The sequence below is a fragment of the Mya arenaria genome, chromosome 9 (genome assembly GCF_026914265.1).
Source record: "Mya arenaria isolate MELC-2E11 chromosome 9, ASM2691426v1".
In the NCBI taxonomy this organism is placed as follows: domain Eukaryota; kingdom Metazoa; phylum Mollusca; class Bivalvia; order Myida; family Myidae; genus Mya; species Mya arenaria.
Window position 1 is genome coordinate 37000555 of NC_069130.1, and position 7465 is coordinate 37008019.

At 33.4% G+C, this 7465-nt stretch overlaps 1 long non-coding RNA gene across 3 annotated transcripts; it reads left to right on the top strand.

Annotated features, from left to right (window-relative positions):
• LOC128203191 (uncharacterized) lies at window positions 1-7221 on the top strand. 3 transcript variants are annotated; one of them, XR_008255891.1, is made up of 8 exons: window positions 69-83; window positions 359-425; window positions 1085-1123; window positions 1487-1574; window positions 3354-3436; window positions 3827-3948; window positions 4336-4448; window positions 7054-7221. It is a non-coding gene; the product is annotated as an uncharacterized LOC128203191 (long non-coding RNA). The 3 variants fall into 3 exon arrangements; XR_008255889.1 differs by lacking the exon at window positions 1085-1123 and having other exon boundaries at window positions 1-83; XR_008255890.1 differs by lacking the exon at window positions 69-83 and having other exon boundaries at window positions 292-425.
• The last annotated feature ends 244 nt before the right edge of the window (window positions 7222-7465 follow it).

The window sequence follows — 7465 nt, forward strand, 5'->3', positions numbered from 1 at the left end:
TGATTGAAGATGAATGAAATACCAAAAAGTGAAACTACGCCTGACAATTATTGAACAGTTGTTTTTGTAGATAAGTATTAGTGGTATGGAAGTGACAATAAATTTATTGTATAAATTACATACGGGCAGATCATACAAAAATGATAACAATGTAATAATTAACACGAACCCCAAAAAAACAAACAAAAAAACCAACAAAAAAAACCTTACCGAAGACCGAGTTGTTCATGAGTTTGAAGAAGTTCTTCTCGAAAGCAGTCTTGGCTTGTTGTCGCATTTTGGTGTTGAACCCAACGTAGGGTTTCATGAAAGCCTCTTGTTGGAACTCTAATACTTTATGTATTTTTTTCAATTTTAGACCGAGTTGGAGATACAGTTGCAGGTTGCGATAGTGAAGTACATAATTCTGTTTGTTTTCTAAAGTGGTGAGTAATTTTTCCACCTTTGCTCTGGTTTGAAGTTCCTCACTGTTGTGTAAATGTTTCAACACATGTTGAGCATAAGGAGATAATTTTTCATTGGGTGTGAATTTACGTTCCGGAGCTAATGGGTAGTCGTTATGACTGTCATGTAAATGTTTTGGATATTCTAGATCTACTTCTAGAATATACCCCTTAGATCCATCCTCTGGTATTTTTTCAGGTTCAAAAGTATCAATTTCTTCCTTCTGTAAAAACTTAAAGAATGTTACTTACTCGGAAACTCAATAGTAAATGAACTAGTTTGTCAAATGTTTTGGTGGGAAAATATTCCACCAAAATGTGAATTTGGCGGGAAAAAAGTTCGCCAAACATTTGAATTTTAAACATTTGAATTTCAAATACTATAGGGAATCCATTTCAATTTGTTAATTATCTTTGTTTTTCCCCTTTTGTTTTGTTTTGACTTTATTTCTTTGAGATTCTCATTTTTTTCTTATTTTTTTTAGGTTTTTCAAAAAACTTGTTTAAACGTTTCACGACTAGTCTTTTCTGTAAATTTCCGTCATTTTGAATTGATTTTTTCTGTAACTTCCCGCCATTTTGAGTCAACCTTTTCTGTGAATTCTTACCATTTTGTTGTAATACCATGTTATTGTTTTTAGAAGGTTGACTGTTTTGTAAACTTCCATCACATTTAGAGAGTAAGTATTCATACTTTGATTTAGGAATTAACACTAATTCTTGAGCCATGATTCACTGGGTTTAATTAACGCTAAAAACTGTTTGAAATATTTTAACAGAATGGCTTTCCTCCTTTATTGAGAGAGTCTTTTGGATATTACTTTACGTATGACATGTCTATATCGTTTCAAGTTCTTTTTATCCTTTTCTGGAATGACAAGATTTCCCCTGATAGCATTGTAAATTACCTCTATAAGTGCAGCCAATTGAGATTTTGTTAAGTTTTTTATCAACATTTTTTGTTGTTTTTCATTGGTGTTGATCATAAATTTTAAAAAATGTCTCTCCTACTGTAGTTTATCTTCCATTTTTCTCCTTTTCAGGTAGAAATACAATGGGGGTTTGATGTGGAAAGATGTCTGTACGAAGTTTATATAACGGGTTAGAATGTGGACTTACATCCACCAGAAGGTAACTATATTTCTTGTTTGTGGCTTTTCTATAGGCATCCATAAAATAATGCGTTTCACCGGGAAACATTTGTTTGGCTAATGCTTGAATTTGTAATTTATCTCTCTGATTGTTAAACAACACAAAATAATGACTGTTTAGACTAATAGTTCGAAAATATTTTCCTCCTGTAAATAAATTTTGCACTACGAAAAAGACTGAAAAATTATGGTGATGACTATAAATGGTGAATAAGTTGACAATATCTACACTTTGTGAAGCTTTTTGTGCTAAATCATCAATCACTAATATTTTGAAGTCAGTTTCCATAGTCCACATGTCCATATCGTCTTTAGTTGGTAAACCTTCAAAAAATTCAATATTTTCCACATGTTCTTTCATATCATCAAATAAGGATTGATAGGTAGAATAACAGTATATAATCTTTTTCGGAATCATGGTAAACATAGAGTTTGCATTTTTAAACAACTCAAATAGAAAGGTTGACTTTCCACTTCCACTTGTTCCTGCCACAATACAAGTGGCAGGGCATTCAAATTTAATTAATGCATCCAACATGATCTACACTTGTTGATAACAGAGAACACAATAAATAGAATACAAACAAAAACCATTTAAATACACTACTTTATTAGTGATCTACATGTTTGGTTTTTGAAACAACCATTTTGCGAACAATATGGAAACATATTTCTAACGATGTTATATACAAGTAAATCATTACAGTCATAATCATTGAAAAAACTATGTACAATGTCATAAAAAGATACACCATTTGTTCGTTGTAGTAAGAAAAACAAACAATACATCCCACAAACATCACTGTAATTACTTTGTAGCTGTCTCGAATTTGTGATAACAGTTGAAAAATAAAGCATATTTCAGAAAATAAGTGTTAAAATAGTCAATTGGTTTCCCATAACTGTCAAAATATTCGATAGTGGGTGAATTTGGGAAGTAAAATGTACACCAATGTCTTCCTTCCATGAAATGATTGTCTGTATTGGCAATAAAACCACATGGAAATACCAAGTCGTTTGGTAGTTGATCAGCCGCAAACACCCCCAAAATTGTTTTTTGCAACATTGGATCACAGTCTATACAACACTGAAGCTGTGATGTATTCATTCTGTTATTATGTCTCTCTGAGCGTTAATTTGAAAAAATCCAGGAGAACTATTATACACAATACAGCTTGTTGCGGTAGATAAAGCCGTTCCAAATTGAACCTCTAATCGCACATTTCCTGTTTTTATTAGAGATAGAAATGCTTCATCAGAAAACTTTGGCTCTAATTGAAATGTAAAAATACAGGATGTGCGTGCAAAGTCTTCTCTGTTTATATCAAGTCCAGCATCTTTATTCCACATTCCATTTGTTAGAAACATATTTGCGTATACTCTCATAAAACTTTCTCCATTTAAATTATTAAAATTTGTTTTTAGTGGATTACCCCACACTGGAACCCCATCAGCATAAAGGCAAATACTCCTAATGTCACAGTTTAGGAAATGAAATGGATTTGATTTATAATCTCCCGAAATTGCTGCTGATCTAACAAAGGCTACGACAATTGTATTTGTTTTTTGTCCTTGAAATAAGTTATCCCACGTAAACACCGTACTTCCTGCAGCAATGGTTTGTAACCGACATTCAAGTCTATCAAATGGATACTTTGCTGTGTTGATCTTTAACATCTCAGAGTGAGCAACAATGAGAGCTGGATTGACTCTAACTTTTTTTACTAAAAGATAACTATCTGTAATGTTTACTTTATAGCTTGGGGATGTCTCGCCAGAACTTAGACAGAATGCTGGAGAACTACGATACAACTTCACATTAACATCCACTTGGTTTAACAGGTACCGTTTAATAGTAAATAAACTGTGATATATAGGCCCTTGCAACTCTAAAGTTTTTGATTCTGTTATATATTTTGCCCGTAAAAACAATCCATTGTTTGCTCCACTAGGATCACAGTCTTCTGGGTGATCATTGTCATCTTTTATGAATAGTTGAGAAGACAATTGAGAAAATGAAGCATCTTTTCCATTACATAGTAAAGTATTAAACATGGCTATATATGGATTGTAATTAGATGATATAACCGCCTTGTTTTGTAGAGTCACTTCTATAATTGAAAATAATGCCTGCAAGAACAAATTCACAGGTCCCACCTTCTCACCCGATTTTAAGTTAGATCCATCTGGATTAGTTACTTTTAGTTTCACACATAACTGTGTATCTTTCAGATCGAGATAGTCCATCGAATTCTGACCACTGATTTGAAACTCAATGGGAGTATCATCCGACACTTGGGATATTGGACGAATCTCTTGATAATGGACATCATTCACCGCAACTTGTGTAGGAGGTAAGTCAAATAGTAGTAATTCATTCGGAACACCTTCAGAAAATCCGTCTTTTGTGAAATAAGACATTTTATGAACCAAATATATCCCACGTTGTTATAGATTTCTTCGAATTATTTCTCGCTTTCTTATCAATTTTCCATTTATTGTCCACTTTTTTGCTTGCTTTTACACCTTTTCTTGATTTTTGATTGTTTTTTACAGGTTTATTTTCAGTTTTTTTTATTTTTTCTTGTAGACTTCTGTCCTTTTTTCGGTTTAGTTTGTTTACTCCTGTTTCTGAACTGTTTTTTTCTCGCGCTGTTTACACGATGTGTTACTTCTGAAGGTTTGGATAATTTATGAACAAGGGTTGACATTTCTGAAGTATTTAAACCATCTCGTTTCAGCTCACTTTTCGCCTGGTTTACTGTCTGTTCCGATGGGGAAACTGTGCTGATTGTCATACCATTACTTCCCATCTTCGACTTGTGTGGAATGGCAAATCCCCTCCCAACTTGAGGTTTGTTATTTTTGAAATAGTCTATCCACATTTGTGGGTTCGGTACATACAACTTAGATTGATTCATATTTGGGGTAAAATGGATATCGCTTAAAATGAAGTGTGAGATGCACTGGTGAACTTACGAATGAAGCATACTCGTTTTCCACAGTTTTTATACTGAAATCAATCTCTTGGAATTCTGATCGGTTTAAGGGTAAATAAAAAGGAGATTCTAACACATAATTCCAACCATTTTCTTCGTTTTTCTCTATTCTTCTCAATAAGGGACGTTCACCTCCGTCAACAACGCTTTCTTTGCAAACGTTTGAGTAAATAAATAAGGTATTATCTACAGTTTTTCTTCTTGCTTTAGGATCAGTTTTTATACTTATTTCACACAAAGCAACCTTCCAGTAACCATTAAAAGATAGAGGTAATTTTAACTGCACTTTGAAGTTATAGGGTTTGTTCTCGGTGAAGATGTGATTACTTTCACTGTCTCTCACAAACACATATCGTTCCATTACTTCTCTTGAACTTGATCTGCATCAATCCAGCTATCAAATGATTTTGGAAATCCTTCCCATCGAAAAAAATACTCTAATTTCCCTTTGACTTTTCTCTTTTTTAAAACTTTATCAACATACCAAAGACTGTCTGCATCTTTATCAACAGGAATTATTTCATTTGGATTCACATAACCTGATATTGGTTCTTTATTCAAGTCTATGATCTTTATAATGGAAAACCTTGTTTGAAAATCTTGCTCTTTATTTTAAAAACTTCTGTAGTATATTGTTGTTGATAAGCTCTTCTAAAGGGATGTTTCGTGTAACTTAATCTAACCAAATCACCAATTTTATATTTAAAGCGAGGAGGCGTTTTGGGGAATTTTTTAGGTTTTAGATACATTTTACTCCAAAGTTGTGTCTCGTTTTTCTTTGTAACATCACTTGGTGCTAATCCATCCAAACTCCGATGAGGGGAATTATTGTAACTATTTACAATATCTTGAAGGTGATCTATATATCTATAATTTCGCTGATATCTTAACATTCTAAATATCATACCACGAAGGGTACGAATGACTCGCTCTGCATAGTTTGCTTTAGCGGTGCTTTGTGTATTAAACAAGTAAACTCTCTTCTTTTGCATAAACGCTTTTAATTCACGATTGATAAATTCAGAACCTCGGTCCGTTCTTAACTTTTTAAACTTATGAACACTAAGAATATCCTTGATTGCTAACAATACCGTGTTAGATTTTTTATTAACTAAGGGTCGAACGGATAGAAAACGTGAAAATATATCTATAACAATGAGTAGGTATTTAACTCCATCATTGTATTTAGCAATGTTATCAACTGCCATTAAATCCATATCACCCTGATCGTTCATACCCGCCACTTCAACACGTGGTCTTTTATATGTATGTCTCGCCTGACGTTGAATGGCATACGAATCTTGATTGTTGAGCCATTTCTGTATGAAATAAGTAGTAAATACTCTTGGATAGTTTTGGTTTAATATCCTGTGTAACTTTTTTGCACCCAAAAAGCTGCCTGTGTTTTTAGAATCGAAATAATATTGTGATAGGATATGTTCCTTCTGCGTTTTATCCATGATTAAACATGATCATCGTTGTTAGTAGTTTATATTATGGGACACATGGGTTGTTAATTAAACTAAAGCAAGGAAATGAAAACATGTATAGATATAAATACATTTATTTGAAACTAAACATGTATAAAATAAGTCAGCATATGATCATACAAGCATATACATACAATGACATACATGTACATAAAGTGAATTAAATATTTATTTGAAACATGCAAAAAGGAAATTCGTGAAGTAATAAATATAACAAATCATTTTACGCCACACAATGCCAGAGTTCTTAATTTCTCATGAATTCTTTTTTTGAAGAAAAATGCAGTAAAACACATACAACATTGCATAATATGTCCATTTTGTTGTGTTGTAAATATTCTTTTGCTCAACGAAACAGTCGATCTTCAATGCGATTGATTGTCAACACCATTCTTTTCATTTTTTCACACCACCGCTCGGTTTTCATTATCTGCAGATAGTCATTGCTCTCTAGCAAATGTTTGTGTAAATCAATCATTTCAGAGGAAATGTTTGAAATGCGCACAATTTCTTCCCAACTTTGTAGTATATTTTTTTCATGAACTGCGTTTAGCATGTCACTAAAGTAACGTTCTATTTTATACTCATCATCATCAGGGTCTGTATCCATGATACAATCGTGATCTTTTTGAGATGGGAGATCCATCTGTCAACCATAGCAAAGTTGTCTAGTCACCATACCCATAACCTCACACAGTGGCTTCGCATATACAAAGTCAAAGTATGAATTCATTAGCGCGACACTTGTAGAAACTGGAGTATAAATCTCTGTAGTGTCCATAACATTCGTTTTGGAGTCACAATGTTCATTTTCATAAATATCTTGAGATAGTTCACTGCAATCCATGTTAAGTTTTTCTGCTGCGATATGATCACACCAAATGTCGATGAAACACTGAATGTTTGTGCTGTGTTGTATGTCTTTTATAGTTACATATGGTAACGGAAAAATTCAAATTTGAATTTTCAGATCATCCGGGGATATCGCCATATTGAAAACCCGCCAGAGGTTCGGTCCACGTCCATGGTGCTCGGGATGAGTCATTGGAGGACGAAGATCGGGTGTCCTTATGCTGCCATGAAATGTCGTTTTTATGATGTCCAATTATGTTCAAAAATAAACAACTTGGAGAATGTGTTTTATGTTCTAACAACGACTCGTCTCCTTTCTTCCACTGATGTAATCGCAAACCGCAAGAAAAACACTCTACTGTGTCATTTCTGCCAGTATAATAAAATCCTGCTGAAGATAATTGGAACTTGTTTGGTTCTATTTGAGGTGGCCACATGTCGAACGTTTTAAGTCTGTCTTGAAAGAATAGCATGCTTGGAGAACTATATTTAAACTCTAATAGTTTTGAAGTTCTCATTTCGACTGTCCG